Source organism: Coenobita brevimanus, chromosome 78, assembly GCF_032717465.1.
Source record: "Coenobita brevimanus isolate Jiangsu-jjx chromosome 78, ASM3271746v2, whole genome shotgun sequence".
NCBI lineage: Eukaryota > Metazoa > Arthropoda > Malacostraca > Decapoda > Coenobitidae > Coenobita > Coenobita brevimanus.
Window position 1 is genome coordinate 15,529,148 of NC_137031.1, and position 22,604 is coordinate 15,551,751.

The window sequence follows — 22,604 nt, forward strand, 5'->3', positions numbered from 1 at the left end:
TATGTAGAAGTTGACCGCTCCATGTTGATTTGGTATTGACAGCAACGTGCTACTGGTGTGATGGTGCGTGGCACAGAGCTGAAGGCTGCTGCTGAGAAGTTCGCAAGGCTTCACGATGCTCTAGACTCCAAGGCATCCGAAGGTTGGCTCTTCGTGTTCAAGTTACGACATGGCCTTACCAACCGTAAGTCTCATGGTGAAACTTTGGACGCCAACGAGGATGGAGTAGACGAGTTTCGGCACAAGGTGAAGCGCTTGATCGACAGGGAGGGCCTCACTCTTGGTCAAGTCTACAACGCTGGTGAAACTGGCTTATTCTATCGCTCTTTGCCTACGAACACTCTAGCCAAGGAGACGGAGAAGCGTGTACCTGGCCACAAGCTCTGCAAGCAACGGATACCTGCTTTGTATTGTGCCAATGCTAACGTCATGCACCAGCTCAAGCCCGTTATTGTTTGTCGTGCAAAGCAGCCTCGGTGTCTTCGTGGGGTGATGAATGTCCTTCCTGTCATCTGGTACCATTCCTTGAAGGCATGGTTCACTGCCCACATCTTCAAAGACTGGTTCCATCCGCCATTTCGTCAAGGTCATCCATTACCAGACGGATAAACTGGGAATCCCACGCGACCAGGTAAAGGCCCTCCTTCTCCTTGACAATGCACCTGCTCACCCGTGCGACAAGGACTTGGTGGCTTAGAATGGCAGCATTAGGTGCATGTTTCTGCCACCTAATACTACTGACCTTATCCAACCAATGGACCAAGGAGTGATCATGACAACGAAGAGGCTGTACCAACAGAAGTTCCTGGATGATGTGATGGTTGTTCTCGAGGACGAGGATGAGCACAGGGAGGGACAGGACATGAGAGGCCAGCGGACTTTGGAAAACCTTCGCCGCTACAACATCAAGTCTGCCATCTACAACTGGGCCAGTGCATGGAAGGAAATTCCTGTCAAGACTAGAAAATGGTTGGTCTCGTCTACTTCTCAGACTGGATGTGGAGCACGATTTCCTAGGTTTTGACGTGGATGACTTCCATGCACGTCTACGTGTGCATGGGGACGATGTTGATGTGGACGAAGTGCGTGAGTGGTTAGATGACGACAAGGGCGATCCTGGGTATCAGACATTGTCTGATATCGAGATCGCATCTTCAGTTGCGGGTGTCAGTACCCAGCTTGAAGATTCCGATGAGGATGGCGACGATGATGCGGACTCCTCTCAGCGTGACACTGCTCCAGTCATCCCCAGGCTGAGCACACTCCGGGAACACCTAGATTCGTTCTGGACTACCTGGAGCACCCGGACTGCAATGGGGAGATGGGGCCCTTGGGACTTGTGGCAGTGCATCATTAATCGTCAAAATCGTGTTCCTTGCGTCAATCAACGATTGACAGCTTTTTCAGACCCGTGACCCCCGCTGTTCCCAGCCCTGGCTCCACTCCATTGCCTCTCCAAGACTGGCCCTCATGCTCCGAGCCACAGCCCAGCACATCAGGCACGGTGGAGTCACCACTCGACGTGAGTTTGCGCCTCTCTTCAGAGTCGTCTGCAGTGGGTATGCCATCACTATGACCCAGTGACGCACCCCTAGGTCACCTGCAAGAGCTACTCTCAGACTCTGACAATGATTAGACGCCTAGAGCTTCTCCACTAGACCACACGAGAATATACAGTGTTGTGCAGTGTAAAAAAAAAAAACGGTGCATAGTGTTAAGGAATTAGAATTCTGAGTGAAAAGACAAAGATTTAATTGACTTTCAATGTAACGTAAATTAACTAGAGTGTGTTATGTTTAGAAAATGGTTTTATGAGTGGAAAGACTTTAAGTGCAGAGTGCAACACTTATTTCATTAAGGTACAATGGAGCGCAAGTAAGACAAGAGTGCGCAGTGTTAAGAGAATGGAATTCTGAGTGCAAATGATTAAGTTCAGTGCAAGACTTCATGAACAGTGTACTGCATGTGCTTCAGGACTCCTTCTTACTGTCAGAGTCTGAGAGGAGGTGGGTTATTCATCGAGATGGCCAAGGACTTGCTGTAAGTACCCAGAATGTTTCATAATGTACTATATTTTCCATACTTACCTCTAACACCTCATTTCACTCTTTTATGTCCCTTATTGGTGTGAATAGTGCCTTAGGTGCTAAGCATGTGCAGTAGCGAGGTGTTTTTCTGAGTTAGGCTAGGTTAGGGTCCATAACTACCAGTCCAGGAGCCACGGACTTGTTGTAAGTGCCCAGAATGTTTAATTTTGTATAAACTCACCTCTAAAACCTCATTTTATGGTTCTTTTGCATTTATTTCAGTCATTATGTCCCTTATTGGTGTGATTTGGGTCTTAAATAGGTGCAATGCATGTCCAGAGGGAGTTGTATAGGTGTTTTTCTGAGTTAGGGTCCATAAGTGCAAGTCCAGGAGGCTGGGGCTCAATATCCGGACAGGGCCACTTTCCAGACGTGCCTTTGGCTCTATTACATCGGATATTGGTGGGATTACTGTATATATATATATATATATATATATATATATATATATATATATATATATGCTTAGAAGGAGCCTCTGTGGTACATTGGTACAGTGTGCATCTCGCATGCTGGTGGACACGGGTTTGCCTCCAGCCAGAGTTGTAAAATCTTTGGGAAGCATTCACTGAGCCACATACTGCATTGTCTGACATAAGGGGTGCTGTAGTTGAACCAGTGTCGCATACTAGTATATTTGCACCCAGTCGGCTTAACCCTTTAACCGCAGGCATTGTTTTGCCCCGACTGGCCTCTCCCGCGGGGGTTCCAGCCAAAATGTAAACAAACTTTAAACCTTTATAACTCTGCACAGAATAAATCTAGAGCGAAAAATAAGGTACCATTAGAAAGTACTAACCTTCGGCTTTGCAATGATGTAGGTTTCATGATTTCGTTGACTATCACTGGATGGGCAGTGCCATTAGAAGTGAGTGATCTAAAATCACTAATTTTCGCTCACACACCATTACCTTCGCTCACACACCATTACCAAATGCCAACCTCATTCTGATAATAATACTATAAACATATATGAACACTGCACATACGATAAACACCCACTCTGTGTTCACTGAGGCAGGTAAAAGGCACTGTAATTGCCTGCACTTCACTGCCACATCAGCGGTGTTGTAATCACTATTTTTCGCTCACACACCATTACCAAATGCCAATCTCATTCTGATAATAATACTATAAACATATATGAACACTGCACATACGATAAACACCCACTCTGTGTTCACTGAGGCAGGTAAAAGGCACTGTAATTGCCCGCACTTCACTGCCACATCAGCAGTGTTCTCACTCAAACAGCTGGACAAATACTGATGCGTGTTTGGTGAGGGGTGGGGTGGGGGGCCCGGGGGGTGGGAGGTGGGGGCCTGGGGGGTGGACGGAGGGAGGTGGGGGTCGGCTGGAGTGAAAGAACATAATAGCTACTCTCCCTTGAAACAATTGGCGCACGGAAAAAACGCGCTGTATTCAAAATATTCACAAACATTCGAGAATGACACCCGCGGTTTGGTCCAGTTTTTGCAATGTCATTCTGGGATGACACCCGCGGTTAAAGGGTTAAGGCAGGCCGATTACAGTTAGTTCACAGACTACACACACATCCAAAGCCACTACAACATCACAGTCATACTCAAAAGCACTTCTTACCCTACATACAGTCTCTACCAGACAACCTAAACCACTGGGTAGAGAGATATTGGCTGTATCGTTCCTGCTTCAGTAGGGATAGGCCAGTCCTGCAGTGGACACTCAATGGCTGATGATGATGATATGCTTAGGAAGAAGTACCAGTTGAACAAAATTTAAGCCATAACTTTTTCTTAATATTGAAAGTTGTGTAGCAATGAAAGAGGAATACAGACACATAATATTCCTCCCGAACATTTCTCCTTAATCCCTAAACCGCGGGCTTGTTTTGGTTTGACTTGCGTGTCCAGCGGGCATATTCTCGTTACAACAGACTCTCTAAAAATATATGCCAAAGATCAGTTATTAGTCCTAGAATATTAAAATTATACATGCATATGGCACATACCTTCAGCTTTCTCCTGGGATGTTTGTTGAGCCTTCGTCGAGTACCGTAGGACTTGTGGAGACCTCTGAAGTTGGGTAACGAAGTCTCCACTTTACACTTTCCGACAACCCGTTATATGATTACCACAGCCTGATATTATCACTAGAAATACTATTCTATGATTCTCAAATAGTTTGGAATCCATACTCCAAAAAAAAAACACTGCGAAAGCAATGAAAATTGCGAGTGCGTATGACTTTCCCACTTGCGATCGTTCGCCGCTGGTGTTCTGTCATTTATTACTCATAAAATCACTCACACTTTATATTTCTATTACTATATAACACTTATATATATCTACAGTCTTTATCCATAAGTTTCCTTCAGTAATAGTAGTTTATTGTCACTGTAGGCATTGAATTTCTCTTTCAGTAAAATACGTAGCATTCACTTTCTCGTCCTGTATACTGGCATTGAGAGTGAATCTGTCACTTTCACCTTCACTTTCATAACTCATAGTATTCATACATGCTAGAGTGAAACTTTCACTTTCATTACTCCTAGTATATATACTCGTATTCTTATATTACTACTCATTTACATTTCTATTTACATTCTCTATTTTATTTCCATTATTTACACTTCTATTTTACTTACACTGTGTTAGGCACTGTCACTTGCAGTAACTTATAAAACTATTTCCCACTGTTCACTTATATTTACAGTCATTGCTTTCACTTGCTGTTTACACATTATTTACCTTTCCACTTGCACTGTTTTACTCACCAGAAAGATCGTAGTCACTCTATCATTTTCATTGACAAATTAGCCAGTTCACGTTCCACAGCAGTCACTCAGCGCGAATCTGACGTGCTTTCACCTTGAAAGACGACAGTAAACTGAATACAGTGTGGTGGCCTGCCTAGTGGGAGTGCAATGCTGCCAATGTCAGCTTGGTGACAGCTGCAAATATATACGCTATGAAATGATTGGCAGGAAATCTAGACAATACATAATAAATTAGGTAGTTCCAGGTGAATGTAAATATCACTTAGGCTTCTGCCTTCCTTCCTGATATATATTTTTATTACGAGAATAGATTATACAGCATATTTCAAGGGGAAATAAACAGCGGAAATTAGCGAACGAGTGCACGTGAGGTGTTGTCAGGTGATAATTAGCTAATTCCAGGTGTATGGCACTAACACTTACCTTATTTCTTTTTTGTATACATTATTTGGTATAAGAATAGGGCATAGGGTTTATTTCAATGGATAAAATCAGTGGAAAATTCCAGGGAAGATTTACTTAGCATAGCACGGCCGGGCAGGCAAGAGGAGAGGGTAATGGAGGGGAGGTAGGGAGGGGAGTCAAGAAAGGGGAGAAATGGCTAAATTGTCAATAATGGATGGGAGTACAGATGGGATTAGGAGTGCTGACTAGTGTTGGACATTGGGGGTACTGATAGATGATACAAGCCACCACTTGAAAGCCCGGGCGAATTCAAAATCACACAGAATCACAAAAGTGATGCCCCGCAGTATGATCCCTTGCTCCCAAGCGTCACGAAAGTGATGCCCCGTGGTTAAGGGGTTAACAGACCCTTAAAAATCCATATGCCTACAAGATGCAAGCAAAGTTCTTGTATTTTATTTGTAGAGTCTCAGTATCCATTATCGTTGATTAAAACTCTTTTGTTGTTCCTTGTTAACCTTCATTAATTTAATAACACTTATTTGGTATTACTGTTTTTCATTTAATTATTCATCCAAAGATTATAATTTCATGTGTTTCATACCTACTCAAGATATGATACACCTAAGGGTAATATTTTTCCCCTGTTTTCAATTAAAACTGCAGGTATATTTTCATTGAGTCATTGCACACTTACTCAGGAAAAATGAACGAAGTTAACATTTCCACTCTGGGAACACATTTACTCCAGAGTTAGCAAGACAAAGGAAACCTTCAACAGTTGCACTCACCCATGTGTAATGTAATGTTTAAAGAAATAATTACTTCCCATAAAAGATGGGATTCCTGGGGTCCAACCCTGACTAATCTGTGGTCTGGGTACAGGTCTCCTACTGTACATAATTTCATTTGCTTTGTAAAGAACTATGATGTTGTCATACCTGGGTGCCGCCCCATCCCATGAGAGACAGCTCACGTAGGTCCAACACTCATGGCCAGAGTGAACGTCTACCAATAGGTGAAATTTCATGCTTCTGGGGTAAAAATTATGATATTGTATAATGACTTGCCAGGAACTGTTGGGGCCAATCCGTTAGTGGCTTTTGGCCCTCAGGGATCTCACCCTCTCTAGAACTTGTCCAAGCAATGGTCAATCATTTTGCATCATTTCATGCTATAGTTATGTTCCCTCTGGACACCACTCATCTCTAAGCAGGGAATGGCCCTCGAGAGTCCTGCCTCATGTAGAAAGTGGTTGGGGTGAACATCTGTCAGTATGCATAACTTTTGTGTTCCTAAGTCAAACTTTATAGCCATTCATAATGGCAATGGTCTGTACCCTCAGAAGCAACTGCCTAGTGAGAGGCAGCCCTCAGTGGTTGCACGATATGTAAACTAAAGGTTTACCACTGTGCAAAATATAATATTCCTACATTTAAAAAGATGGCAGTACATAACGGTTCTGGCCATGAGCCCTGGGGGACCCCCGGTTCTGGCCATGAGCCCTGGGGGACCCCCAGTTCTGGCCATGAGCCCTGGGGGACCCCCCCTCCTCCCGGTAGAGGGTGGCTTATATTGGGTCTCACTTTGCCTAAAACTTGGCTCAAGCAAAGGTCTAACATTGTGCAAAATTTCATGTCCCATTTTTAAAAAATGAAAGAAAAATGGTCGTGTTCAACAGCGCTGGGTTTGATATCAAGACCTATGGAGGTTTGACCTTTCCTAAAGTGTTGCCAGGATAAACAGTTATAATAAGTTAAAATTTCACGTTTGTATGTTAAAAACAATGACCCTGCACAATGGACATGACCATGATTGACAGAGGTTGCTCTCCCGCCAGCGAGGAATAGACTTCAGATTCTCACAATGCTTATGACGTACCCCCTGGGGGTAGGGGGGTTTTCAAGAATACTCCCCCAGTATCCCTGCTTGTCGTATGAGGTGACTAAAAGGGTTGGCGGAGGGTTAGTGCCCCTCCCCGGAAAACAGCAAACTAAAAAGATGAACAAGAAGCCTCAGACAAGGACTGATCAAAAGATGACGACCAAGGACAGAACAACGGACATGGTACGGATTGCAACATGGAATGTAAGGGGTGCGAATGATGAGGTGAAAAAGAGAGAAATTGTCCAGATGCTTGAGGGTCAAAAGTTGATGTATGTGGAGTAACTGAAACTAAATGGAGAGATGAGAGTGTGAGTATGGATGGGGTATATGTGCAGGAGTACATGAGAATAAGAGGGCAAAAGAAAGAGTGTGTATTGTTGTGAGAAAAAGATGGAAGAAGAACATTAGAGAGTATGGATCAGTTGGGTCAAGGACTGTGTGGGTAAGATTGAAAGTTGGGATACAAATGAGGGCGACTGTGTGCGTGTATGCGCCAAAGCAAGATTGTGCAAACAGAGTGAGAGAAGAGTTCTGGACAAATGTGGAGGTGTGCATGGAAAAGTTTGGAAGGAATGAGTGTTTTTGATCGGTGATATGAATGGTAAAGTAGGGAATGTGAAGGTGGATGAGTGGGGTGTGCCTGCTGAGACAGATGAAAATGGCAGTGTGTTAGTGGACATTTGTGCCGGGAGGGGGTTGGTGATAACCTATACCCTCTTCAGGCACAAAATGATCCACAGGGATACATGGAGAGTGATGAGAAGGGTGGGTGGTGAACTGAATGAAAGGCAATGATTGATTATGTGTGTGTGGATGAAAGGATGCGAAGACATGTAATAGATGCAAGAGCTTAAAGAGGTTGGGCGAGTGGACTTTCTGACCACTACTTGGTGGTGGCCAGAATCAAGATCCAAGTAAGATGGAGAAATAAAAGAAGCGAAGGACGGGAAGAAGGAGAGTGGAGGGGTTACAAGAGGATGAGAAAAAGGCAGAATATAAAGAGAGAAGTGGAGGAACGATTGGGTAAATTTGAACTGGAGCAGATGGGGGACGTGGAAGGTGTGTGCAGGATATTCTCAGAAGAAATATGTGCAGCATCTGATGTGGTGTGTGGGGTGAAGAGAAGATGGAGGGGGGGTGCAAGGAACAGTGTGGTGGAATGAAGAGGTGACACTGGCTGTGGGACAAAAGAAGAAAGCATACAATGATATGGATGAGAAATAGGGGTGTGGAAGAAGTTGAGAGGCAGAAGGGAGAGTTATATGTAGAAAGGATGAGAGAGATGAAAAGATTAGTAAGAGAGAGTAAGAAGAGAGTGGATGAGGAATTTGGATGGAATTTGAGTGTAAAGTGGAGGGACTGTAAGAAAATGATCTAGAAAGAGGTGAAGAGAGTAAGACAGGGTGGCAGTGAAGTTAGAAGGGGACTGAGAGATAAAAATGGTAGATTACTAGTGGAGACGGGAGAAAAAGTGAGCAGATGGAGAGAACACTTTAACGAATCGCTGAACATAGAAGATGGAAGTAATGCGAGTATAAGTGGCTGGGGAATGACTGGGAGAAGGAGGGAGGTGAGAAGAAAGGAAGAAATCAGTAGGATAGAAGTTGAGAAAGCAATGAAGAAAGTCAAATTGGGGAAAGCCCCAGGAATTGATGGAGTGAGTGGTGAAATGCTGAAGTATGGGGGAGAGATAGCAGTAAAATGGGTGTGGAAGATGTGGAGATTGGCCTGGGAGGAAGGTAGAGTTCCGGAGGATTGGAAGTCAGGTATAATTATTCCCTTGTACAAAGGAAAAGGGGAAAAAGAAGTGTGTGGTAATCATAGAGGCATTTGTCTTCTTAGTGTAATAGGAAAAGTGTATGGTAGGATACTTATTGACAGAGTTAGGGAAAGAACAGAGGAATTAGTTGGAGAAGAACAGGGAGGCTTTAGGATGGGAAGAGGTCGTGTAGATCAGATATTCATTCTTAGATCTTTAGTGGAAAAGTTTCTAGAGAGAGGAAAGAAGTTGTATGGACCTTCATGGATTTGGAGAAAGCATATGACAGGGTGGATAGACAAGGATTGTGGAAATTATTAGGATTATATGGAGAAGATGGGAAGTTGCTGAATGCTGTGAAGAGTATGTATGATGGTGCTAAGGCTGCAGTGCGTGTGGATGGTGAACGGAGTGAATTTTTCTCTTTGAAGGTTGGGTTGAAACAGGGATGTGTCATGTCTCCATGGTTGTTCAATCCATGAATGGGGTAATAAAAGAGGTACAAGGTAGGGCAGTGGATGTTGGAGTGGCCCTGGTGCGAGAGGGTAGTGTTTGGGAACTCCCTGTACTGTTGTTTGCAGATGATACTATGTTGTTGAGTGAAGACAAAGGGGAACTGCAAGGCTTGATGGATGAGTTTGGGAGAGTGTGTAAGAAACGGAATCTAAAGGTGAACGTAGGGAAGAGTAAAGTTATGGTCTTTGAGAGAGGTGAAGTCAGTGAATGTACAGTGAGGTTGGATGGTGAGGAAATGGAAAATGTGAGTACGTTCAAGTACTTGGGTAGTGTGACGAGTAAGGATGGAAGTTTGGAGGGTGAAGTGCTTGAAAGGGTAAAACAAGGAAGAAAGGTTGCTGGTTCCTTGGAAGCAGTGATACGAAACAGGGAAGTGAGCATGGAAGTGAAAAAGTTACTACATGACAGTATTGTGATACCAACTGTAACATAATTATGGAAGAGAAGCTTGGACGTTGTTGGAAGGACACAAGGCAAGAGTGAGAGCAGTGGAAATGAGTTAGTTAAGAGGAGCCTGTGGAGTCACATGGAGAGACAGGCTGACAAATGAGAATATAAAGGAACGTTGTGGTTTGGATGTGGATATGATAGGAAGCGTTAGGAGGAACACACTGAGGTGGTTTGGCTATGTGGAGAGGATGGAGGGTGAGAGACTGACGAAGAGAGTGTATGTGAGTGAGGTGGAGGGGGGGAGAGGGAGGGGGAGGCCGAGGATGAGACGGAGGGATGGGGTGGAGAGGTATATGAGAGAGGGGGGTGTGAGTTGGGAGCAGGGCAGTGAAATGGCGGGGGTCAGGGCGACGTGGAGGCGATTTGTTTGTGGCCACCCCGTACGGGAATGAGGCGTCTGGAAATATAAAAAAATATAAATAAATATATATATATAAATATATATATATATATATATATATATAAGGTAGGTAGACAGATAGATCGATAGATAGATAGACAGATAGATAGGTAGATACGGTCGAGCCTGGCGGTTTTGACTGGAGCCACCGGAGTACTAGAGGATCCATCCCTGATTGAATTCTGGCTCCAGTGGAGATCTACTACTGTGCGAAATTTTATTTTACTGGCACCTCTCTCAGTAGGCCCAGATCTTCCTCTTCGAAGAAGTATAGTAACTCGGGGAGAGAATAAGTGAGGAAGTGAGTGAGTCAAACAGTTAGGTAGGAACACTTTATTTGGCAGCCCATATTGATGAGGAATTAAAAATATGTTAACATTATGAATTAAGGTTTCATTATTATGAAACTCCAGTAATTCTGCATCAAGGACTACAAAGCTCGTTATTCCACTCCATGTAATTGTTTAGGGATGGAAATTTACATACATATTTACAGTGTCAACTGAGTATTTTTTTTATTTGCCAATTCATCCCCATTTACATTAATAATATCTGTTGGCATTCACCGTGTATCACTGGCTTCCCAAATATGTGGTTTGTGATATAAATTACTGTATATACTATTCAAAGCTGAACAGCCTATGAATACCGTTTTGCACTGAATGACGAATATTATTCTCCAAATATATTCTTAGACTTACTGGGCAGACTTTTGCTTAAAGTCATAACGGCCATGACCTTGTCTAGAACAAAAAAAAAAAAAAAAAATGGTGTACTTTCCAAAAATGGCATCGGAGTTTTATATGAGCAACATTCACAAGACAAGAATTATATTTAAAAAATGCAAAAGTAATGGGTGACAATAAAGCCAGAAGATTTCTGTGTGTCTACTGTGATGGGAGTACTGTACTCGTAAATAGTTTCCGGTGCATTCACTTTGCGCTTCTGATGCCCTATTAGAACGAGTTTTGATGTTACGCGAATTTTTAGGTCCCCAGGCAGTAGTGTCGAGACGAATTGCATTTGCTCAGTTCCTTCTTTGCTGCTGTTGTTGTTGTTCCTCTTCCTCCTCCTCTTCTTCTTCTTCTTCTTCATTTTCTTCTTTTTCGTTTTTACTTTCTTCCAACCAATCATGTTTCACTTTGGTGTATTTTTTTTTTCCAACACACACTTCACGGCTACAGTTTTCCATAAGCAGGATTGGAAACAATTGCTGATTTTATTGTTTAAAATCGGATTTTCATGATTTCAATAGATTTTAAAAAAAAACTTTTATGAAGACATCTGCTTGTACTAAACCTGTGCCATGTTAAGTGAAACCATTTTTTGGTATCACACATTTATTTCCCAAAAGTAGCTATGTATTAAAGCCTTTCTTGATTGGAGCACTTGACTCTTTAAAATCAAAAGTAGACCTTAATAGTTTAAATAGACATGATAAGCTAAAATACATGATTACAGAGAAACAGAAGAGGAACTTCAATCAAAGATGATACATTAATATATGGTACTTGAATCCTTACAAAACAGAACTTAAACAGACAATTCAAAACACAGGAATTCTTACAAAGAGAACTTAAAATTGGTACAAACTTGACTTCTTAAAGGAAAATATTGTCGAGAAGTGGGATTTGCTTGATTGGAAGTAGCCTACTTGAAGGGTCTCAGTATTTTTCGTATTTTTCAGTTATGAGTGAGAGTTGTCAGTTAGCCTGTTGTGTTACGAGTGAGAGTTGTCAGTTAGCCTGCTGTTTGTGAATGAAGGTATTTTGTAAATTCTACATTAGTTTTTTTTTTTCTCTCTCTCTCTCTCTGTAATGTTTTATTTATGTGATTGTTAAAACATGTAATTTTATCCTAGTTTGTATGCTAAATAATTTCCAGTGGTATGTAACATAACGATACTCTGGATGTTTTAGACGTCACAGAGTTGGTAACTGTTGCCCTTTCGAGAGTGTAATAGAATTCTGGAGAAGTAGGGAAGGCTATTCTAGGAGGTGGAACAGCCTAGGGGAGTCAGTTTCGTTTGAGTTGTTTGAGTATAGTTCAGTGTTAGTGCAGATTGTATAGCTCCTGTACTTGTGAAAATAGTGAAGTTGACAAGCATTAAGAGTAATTCTTTGGGAAATAAAGACAGTGAATGCAAGAAACTAGTGTTTATTTGCGACGCCTGTGCTGATCTTGTGTATTGTACACTGAAAGGCTGACCATAGGAAGAACAACTCACTGGGCAACATCCTACCTTTACTGAACTACTGCTGTTGGAGCCTGTGGCGGTGTGGGACGGGGATGTAACAGTATAACATTAGAATTTAAGTACCAGCATGATAAAGTACTTCTTGCAAATACAAGAACTGTAAGACTTTCAAGTTGAGAAAAGGTGAAAAATTAATATCAATATGCTTTTAATCCCTACACCGCGGGCATGTTTACCAATGTTTTGCGTGTGCCGCTGGGTTATTCGGGCTCCGACAGACTCTCAAAAAATATTTGCCAAAAATCAGTTATTAGACCTAGAATATTAAAATTACATATGCTTATGGCACATACCTTCAGCTTTCTCCTGGAATGTTTGTTGAGCCTTCGTCCTTTACCGTAGGACTTGTGGAGACCTCTGAAGTTGGGTAACGAAGTCTCCAGTTTACACTTCCCGACAACCCGTAATATGATTACCACAGCCAGATATTAACACTATAAACACTACTCTATGATTTTCAAGTAGTTTGGGATCCACACTCCAAAAAAAAAAAAACACTGTGAAAGCAATGAAAATTACGAGCGCATCTGACCGTCGCACTTGCACTAGTTCACTCTTGGTACTCTGTCATTTATTATTCATAAAACCCCTCACACTTTATATTTCTATTACTATATAACACTTATATATATCTACAGTCTTTATCCATAAGGTTCCTTCAGTAGTATTAGTTTATTGTCACTGTAGGGATTCAATTTCTTTCAGTAAAAATACGTAGCATTCACTTTCTCGTCCTGTATACTAGCATTGAGAGTGATTGTCACTTTCACCTTCACTCTCATAACTCATAGCATTCAGACATGCTAGAGTGAAACTTTCACTTTCATTACTCCTAGGGTATATACTCGTATTCTTATAATACTACTCATTTACATTTCTATTTACGTTCTCTATTTTATTTACGTTATTTATGTTTCTGTTTTATTCACACTGTGTTATGCACTGTCACTTGAAGTAACTTATAAAACTATTTTCCACTGTTCACGTATATTTACATTCATTATTTTCACTTGCTGTTTACACATTATTTACACATTATTTACAATTCCACTTGCATTGTTTTACTCAATAGAAAGATCGTAGTCACTCTTTTATCAATTGTCAGCCCTTTACCTCTTTCCACACGAGGTTTAGTAGGGGGTAAAGGTCACAGGGCCCTTTGCATGGGGGTGAAAAGTCCCTGAACTCATTAAGAGCGAACAGACGTACCTCCACTTCGGAAGATGAGAGTGAACTGATAAGGGTGGGCTGGGGTGGTGGCTTACCTAGGGAAATCAGTACTGCCAATGTTAGCCTCTTGAAACAGCTGATTTATAGCAGTGAAATGATTGGCAGGAAATCTAGACAATACATTATAAATTAGGTAGTTCCAGGTGAATGTAAATATCACTTAGGCTTCTCCCTTCCCTCCTTATATGTATATTTATTACGAAAATAGATTATATGGCATATTTCAAGGGGAAATAAACAGCGAAAATTAGCGAACGAGTGCACGTGAGGTGTTGTCAGGTGATAATTAGCCAATTCCAGGTGTAATGCACTCTCACTTACTGTATTTCTTTCTTGTATATATTATTTGGTATAAGAATAGGGCATAGGGCTTATTTCAATGGATGAAATCAGTGAAAAATTCCAGGGAAGATTTACTTAGCATAGCACGGCCGGGCAGGTGAGAGGATAGGATAATGGAGGGGGGGTAGGGAGGGGAGTCAAGAACAGGGAGAAATGGCTAAATTGTCAACAATGGATGGGAGTACAGATGAGATTAGGAGTGCTGACTAGTGTTGGACATTGGCAGTACTGATAGATGATACAAGCCCCCACTTGGAAGCCCGGGTGAATTCAAAATAACACAGAATCACAAAAGCGATGCCCCGCGGTATGATCCCTTGCTCCCAAGCGTCACGAAAGTGACGCCCCGCGGTTAAGGGGTTAAAAAAAAAAAAAAGTAGAGCTTGAAACAAACTTTAAAAATGGAATTATGTCATTCAGCAGATATGCATCATATTTATAATTTTTAGTATCTGTTACAACAAATAGAAAGGGAAACTTCTGGCCCTTCAGGCAACTTCTCGGAAGTGAATCACGTGTAAAACTTAAATTTTCATACATCAGTTGACCGAGAAATAAAATATAAAAACAATTAAGAATTGTACAATTTGGATACCTGCAACAAATACTTTAATTATTGACATTGTGTTTAATGCTAAAAGCTGTAGCTATTAATCTGACATTTTGTTTTAATGCTTATGGATAGCAACATGTTTGGAAGCCTTCTCTTTTCCGAGGCGACCTCTGATAATAGAGATTACAAAGCCAAATGCTGAAAAAAAAACTCTTTCATCTCCTGTTGATGATGTGACAGCTGTAAATAACTGCCTAGGAACAATCGATACATTATCTGCTAAGTCATGGGTAAAATTAAGCCATCATGCTAATGGTGATAGAGATTCTACAACATCTTTTCAAAAATAAATATCTTTAAAGGGATTACTTCTTCCATGGAAAGACATTAATATGGAAAGAAATTCTGGAAAGTATTCACACACATTTTTCCACAACGTCTCTTTGCTTTGGAGTCAAACATCTGCCCTGATTCCTTGGGTCTATTACATTTGATCGAAAGCAGGCAGGTGTCAATGCTATATTGATTTTCTTTTCAAATTTATCTGTATCCCTCTTATCAGTGAAATAATATTTAATATCAGCTTTCAGTTTCAACCAGTTCTTGACGGCATCACTGATCAGTGTAGATTCTCTCTGGACACTATGCAGTGTCACAGCAATAGGTAGAAATCACTCCAAATGGTCTGCAGCCCTTGTCTTTAACTTTCTTTATGATCACTGTTTTCCTTGCACACTTTCACAAGGATCTCCCAGCGCATTTCTGAGGGCATTAACAGCATTGTCCCTCCTGCTGCTTTATACAGTGATCCACGGATATGATGATTCATAAAGCACTTAATTATTTCAGTAATGTGCTATTTTATGTTTCTGATTTGCATGTCTTGTGAAAGCATTTTTAACCCCCCCTGTCCCGGCAGATTTTTCACCAATGACCTCCCCCAATCCTGGCAGATTTTTTTTTGGCTAAAACCTCCGGTTTTTATGAGAAACATCGAAAATTCAGAGAGAAATTGCTCACTTGAGCTTAGAAATGGTGGTACGGATGACCCTACCCTCACCTGGTACCATATTCTATCAAGCCCAGCTCCAGAGAAGACGTTTTTTATGGGAGGGGTAACTATTCCAAACCACTCAGAATAGGCAGATATTTATTTATTCGGTACAATTTTTTTGTAGTGTAAGAGTATGTTAGTTTTCACACAGTAATATAGGCGATATAAGCATTGTTTCATTCACCAAAAAAATCAATATACTGCACCTTTTTTGGTGACGATACCTCCTCATCACTTCTGATCGTTTCTTCCTCCAATGCCACAAACTTTGTCCTTCACACTGTCATTGATTGGGGAATACTGAATTTTGTACTGTGGTGCGACATGTCTTTACTGGCCAGCTCACTGGTAACAGGTGAATTGCTGAGACAATGGTGTGTGGGGGGCGGGCATTTTCACCACCTGGCCCCGGGTAGTGGAAGGTGTCCGCATATACGTAGCAAAAATCACACGCAAAATTTGGAAAATATGCAAATAATGGACCTTGCAATTGCAGCACATTTATAAATGTCAGTGGGAATCACAGTGACAAAACATTCAGGCACATATGTATGTCAGCGGGATGCGGCAGGTTAAGAGATGAGCAGAGCAACCATATGTTATAATTTGTTAATCTTTTCCTGACTCCTTTCTCATTTTTGCCATATCTGCTGCATTATCAGTTACAAAACTTCACACAATGTATGCAAATTTTTCTTTGGGTTTTAACTGCAGAAAATTCAGCTACTTCTATTATGTAGTCTGCTGTGTGTCTTGTTTCTGCAATGTCTAAAGAATCAATAAGATATATATTACCATCTGCTGTTAGTCATACATAATACTGGTTCACTGTGAACATTACTCCATCCATCCATACCCATGCAAACTGTTTTTCCAATCAGTTCTTCTGAATACTTCTCAGTCGCTGAGCTGAATGACTGATCCATGAGATACCCTCTGACTTGATGCCTGTTAGGTGGAATATAACCTATTCATAACATTCTAATCATTTTGACAAACTGTTCACGCTCCACTGCTCGGAAGGAAGTATTTGTACCATATGTGTAATTAGCTATTTGTTGATTGAAAGCCGTTTTTTCTGTTTTCCTAGTTTTCACCACAAAACTTGTTCTTTTGTGGTCAATAGAACTTTTCCTTCAATTACTGAACTGAGAGGAAGGAGCAGCAGCTAACCTGTCCTGTATATGAGCTACTAATGAAGTTTGATTTGAATACGAGGTGCTAGGCAGAGATGAAGAAAGCTCTGATGAAGCTGACAGCTCTGCTTCGTCAGGTAGGCTACAGGGGTATCTGAATATAGACAAATTTGAACAAATTAACAGAACGTATATTGTGGTCGTTTCAAGAACAGTAGGCTGCCCCTGTCTAAATATGGTGTTGGGTATCGGTATAAGAAGCTGCATGTGTATTGTAATTATAAAAAGCTGATAATTTTCATAAATAATCATGGTTTTGTATATCAAGTTCCAACACTTAACATGATCATATTACTAAAGTACGGTGCTATTAGTCTTGATCAAGAAGTTCATTAGGAAAGCCTGATGTTGATACCAGATTACACACACACACACACTCACTCGTATACTGTACAGCGGGGGTCGGCAACGTTTTGAGTCCAATGTGCCAGTTTTCAATTACTGCCAGATATTTTACGGCGTTGCGTGGCAGCTGCACTTTTCGTATGAAGGATGCTGATATTGCTATATTTTAATTATATATATATATATATATATATATATATATATATATATACAGTATATATATATATATATATATATATATATATATATTAGGGTGGTCCTTAAAAATGAAAGTTTTTTTTTTTCAGCTCCCAAGTGCTAGTTTTGTTCCTTTAGGCACAAAACCACTGTGTTTAAAATCTTATTCAATTTGCTTAATATTTAGGGGTTGCACATGAAGGTTAAAGTTGTGACCCTATAAGGCCTATATGGATCCACCCGATACAAGGTTGAGTACAGAGCACTGATCAGTAATTTTACCTCTTTTTCAGATAATTGAAAATGTCTCAACGATTTTACTTGGTGAGGCCCAAGGATGCCATTCATGGCAGCAAGCTACCATCTATTGGTGATGTAGTCGGCCGGATGATCAATACCCACTCTGCTGACTCAAAGAAAATGTTACGTGGCATTGCGACTGAAGTGTCCGAGGAGGTGCTGGTATTCTGGGAAAAGGCACATATTCCAACAAAGAGGAAAGACCACATCATAGAGAAAGTCCTTGCCCAGTATAAGGACTACCAGGCCATACAAAAGGCCGCAGCCGGCGATCAGCACCACAATTGGCCAAGGAGAAGGATTTTATTGAGAGTGGGAAAAATCTCTTTGACATTGCACATGCAGATGCACTCTCAATGATCACTTTGGAGGAGGACAAAGCCTTTCTATTGGCTCAGTGTGAACCAGGGCATCGAGGCACCATTGGACCAGTTGACATGACTCTTGCAGCAAAAGAAGCTCATCAAGTCAAAAAGGAGGCAGCAGAAGAGGACCGGCGAGAGCGTGCTGCAGCCCAGGCAGCTGCTACTGAGGCGATGGTTGAGTTTGCCTCCTCGTCCTCGACTTCGAGCAGCACATCTTCCCCAGTAACATCTCCTCTACCTTCAACCTTTGGTTCATGTGGAGCAGACAGGACTCCCATTCCCAGCCCGCCGGCACCGAAACGTAACAGAGCATCTAGAGATATCTTTACCCCAGCCTTGGCGGCAAGCCTGGACTGGACCAAAATCAGCGACCGTCAAGCTGTTCATCAGCTAACAGAATGTGCTCGTTCATTGGGGCATGATACGAGTGAGCTGAACATCAATCGGTCTTCTATTCATCGCAGACGGGTGCAGCACAGGAAGAATTTGGCAAGTCATTTGAAGTCAGAATTCCAAGCAGATGGCCCTCTCATTGTTCATTGGGATGGGAAGCTCATGAAAGACCTGACCACAAAAGAACACGTCGACCGGCTCCCGATTCTGGTCTCTGGACGAAATGTCTGTCAGCTTCTTTGTGTGGCAAAGCTCCCAAATGGCACAGGGGAATCCATGGCTGCAGCTGTTGTGGAGGCTCTTAAGGATTGGGGCCTGACAGACTGAGTCTCTGGAATGTCATCTGACACGACAGCATCCAATACTGGTAAGATGAAAGGGGCATGTCCTTTGATTGAGAAAAAGTTGGAGAAGGAGCTGTTGAACCTTGCATGCCGGCACCATGTGATGGAGTTGATTGTTGCAGCTGTCTTCTTGGCCATTATGGGTCCGAGCAAATCACCAGAGATCCTTCTGTTCAATCGGTTCCAAACCCAGTGGGAAGACATGGACAAATCGAATTTTGACACAGTTGTGGACGAGAGCATTGCCGAAAGGGAGTCTATCCTCTCCTGGGCCACTACCACATTGCTGAAGCATGGAGAACTTCGAGATGACTACCGGGAATTTATTCAGCTCTCCATAATCTTCCTTGGTGGCACTCCTCAAGGAATTCGATTCATGGCTCCAGGCCCCATGCACCACGCTCGGTGGATGGCAAAAATCAACTATTCCCTCAAGGTTTGGATGTTCCGGTCGCAATTCAAGTTGACTCCAAGGGAAGAATATGGCATGAAACGCATGGCTCTCTTTGCAGTGAAGATCTACCTCCAATGCTGGAACGAAGCGCCACTGGCTGTGTCAGCCCCCTGGAACGATCTTCAGGTCCTGAAAAAATTGGATGAACATCACAATGAGGATGAAGTTGTGGCAAAGGCAGCTCTTGGGAAATTTCTTTCTCATCAATGGTATTTGTCGGAGGAGCGTGTTGCCTTAGCGTTCTTTGATAAAGATGTTCCTCTAGAGACAAAACAAGAGATGATTAAAGCAGTGGAACTACAGGAAAGCAGAGAGGAGCGGCTCAAAAGGGTCAAGATTTTGAGGAGTGTAATTTCCCGCGCCATCCTCCCTGACTTCTGTTCAAAGGCTACAATGGGTTTCTTTCATAAACTGAGACTGGATGCAGCCTTTTTGGAAGTTGATCCTGAGACATGGGGAGAGAGAGAAGACTTCAAGAAGGCATCAGAAGCAGCACATGCTCTTTGTGTTGTCAACAATCAAGTTGAGAGGGGAGTTGCACTCATACAAGAATACAGTACTCTTCTGACCAAGGATGAGGAGCAGCTCGAATTTGTCCTGCAAGTCGTTCAGGACCATCGAAAAACATTTCCTGACACCCGGAAAAAGACTTTAAGCCTAACCAGACCACAGTGAGTGGGATGGCACCCATGAACCCCCCCCCCCGAGCGGCTAATACTCCAGAGGGAGGGGGACCTGAAGCCAGGCATAGGGTAACAACTTTAACCTTCATGTGCAACCCCTAAATATTAATCAAATTGAATAAAATTTTACACATGGGGTTTTTATATCTAAAGGAACAAATCTGGGCGTGGAAGCAATAATTTTTTCAGGTTCAAAATTCCCCTTATGGCTAAGGACCACCCTAATATATATATATATATATATATATATATATATATATATATATATATATATATATTTGTGTGTGTGTGTGTGTGTGTGTGTGTGTGTGTGTCCGACTCTGGGCATAGGCTTCACAGCCTGCTCCAAAGGTCCAGTAGTCCTCCTACATTCCATACACCTCTACATGCCACCACTTCGGCACTACCACCCACCGCCCGTATTGAATACATGCTAGGACTGTCTCATACAGGACTGGTGTATTGGTATTAGCGGGGGTATTTTTGCAACATGTCGGCGGGTATTCTGGTAGATCAGTAAAGTCTGATTTAATGAAATTCAAATCCTTAAACAGTTCCCTGACCCAGTGGGGATTTGAACCTGGATCCGGCAGGACTGCAGGCCACTTCTCTACCGATTGGAGAGACACATTAAACGCGTATGTACAAGTGTTTTTTTAGGCTCCAGGCCGGGCTAGAATGCAGATACCTTAGCTTTTATCACACCATGGTGTAGTGGTGACAGTGTCTGACTTTCAGCTAAGAGTCCCGGATTCGATTCCCGGCCAGGAGCGTAAAAAACATTTGTACACACGCGTGTAATGTGTGTCTCTTCAACATATTAAGAGCCTCGTGTTCTGCCAAGGGTGAATAAAAATTACTCTGTCACTTGCCGAGTTGCTTGAGTCTAAGCGAAAATCCTGATGTGTTGATATTGAAATATATCCTTCCATAACAGATTTACCTGGTTTTTTATGGAATTCAGGTGGCTTGGTATTCAGCACACCATGGCGTAGTGGTAACAGTACCTGATTTTTTTTACCTAGAGGACTCGGGTTTGATTCCCGGCCTGGAGCATAAAAAACACGAGTGTATATATATATATATATATATATATATATATATATATATATATATATATATACATATATATATATATATAATTTTTTATATAATTACACGGTATATATGTTTCTTTCCTTTGAAAATATCATTAAAAAATTAAGGAATAAGGATGCCTTGATACTGTTACTAATAAATAATAAAAAAAAGCATAGCCTACTTTCGCAAAAAGTGAGATGGAAAAAGTCTGACTGTGTGGGACGCAGGAGGTGAGGGAGAGGTGTCAGTGTGGGATGTAAGGAGCGAGGGACAGGCGTAAAAGACTGCAATGTGGTTAGAGGGTTAGAGAGAGGTGTAACGGTGTGTGTGACAGGTAGGGAGTGAGGGAGAGGTGTGACAGTGTGGCAGGTAGAGTGTGACTGTCTAGAAAGACAGGAGTGAGGGACAGGAATAATACTGTTAAGAGGTAGGGAGCAAAGGAGAGGTGAGGCGGTGTGGGAGGTATGATGTGAGGAGAGGTGTGACAATGTCTGCGAAGTCGGGAGTAAGGGACAGGAGTACCAGAAGCTGCTAACTGCTGAGGCTATAGGCTATCAACAGTTTAAAAATACTTTTACCTTCTTGAAATGGATTGATGGTTTGTGTTTGTTTGACAGGTTTCTAGACGCTTCTTCATTCTTGATACAAAGAATTTTTTGTTTGCATTTTCTATATTTGGCTCTGAAACCTGTGCCTTTGGGAATTTTATCAAAAGAGTACCATACTGGTCCCTACTTCCTCCCACTTGCTGCAGTGCATCCATTAGGCATAATTTTTATATCAAAGATTAGATAAAGAAACTTAAATAATAATAATGTGAATGGAAAGAGGGAGTAAATAAATGCACCACAGGCTAGCCGTGTGTGTCAGATACTGATGAAAGTTGCCAATTTGTCTTTTATATTACGTCAAATCTCGACCATAATCAATAGACTGAATCATGTTACTGTGTATTTAAAGAAGAGTTGAGTTTATATGTCATGAGCGAACATAATCACACTTATTGTGTTATCAACCAAACAGCATTCATTCCTCTGTTTAACATCTGAATATTTGCCTTGTAACAGAAGGCAGTGGTTCACTGGTGCCTGACATGATACAGGATCAGTAAAAATGAAGAGTACAGGACAAGCAGACTTGATGCATCTATGCAATACTCATCGATCACATTCTCTCTCTCTCTCTCTTAACGAGTTTTAACAAAGCCATCTTGATTTATATTACGATTTTTCAGTCTGATTTAAATCGGTTTAAATCATGTGATTTAAATCATTTGATTTAAATGAAAATAACCCTGTCCATAAACAAATACATATATATATATATATATATATATATATATATATATATATATATATATATATATATATATAATAAAGAGAGAGAGAGAGAGAGAGAGAGAGAGAGAGAGAGAGATTTATGAGGATGAAGGTTGAACTACACACACAAATTTTGCGATTCTCCGGCAGTCCATTATAATTAGGCATTATGTCAATTTGCACAGAACTGTGTCAATGTACTGTAATTGTTTGGTGACCATCTTGCAGTCCTTTGTGGAGATATTGGCAA

The 22,604-nt window shown here is 41.6% G+C and overlaps 1 protein-coding gene across 1 annotated transcript in view; it reads right to left on the bottom strand.

Moving 5' to 3' along the window:
* The window catches only part of LOC145408707 (adhesion molecule nephrin-like), a 199,446-nt gene that overhangs the window by 78,875 nt on the left and 97,967 nt on the right, over window positions 1–22,604 (bottom strand). The gene's annotated exons all lie outside the window — the stretch shown is intronic.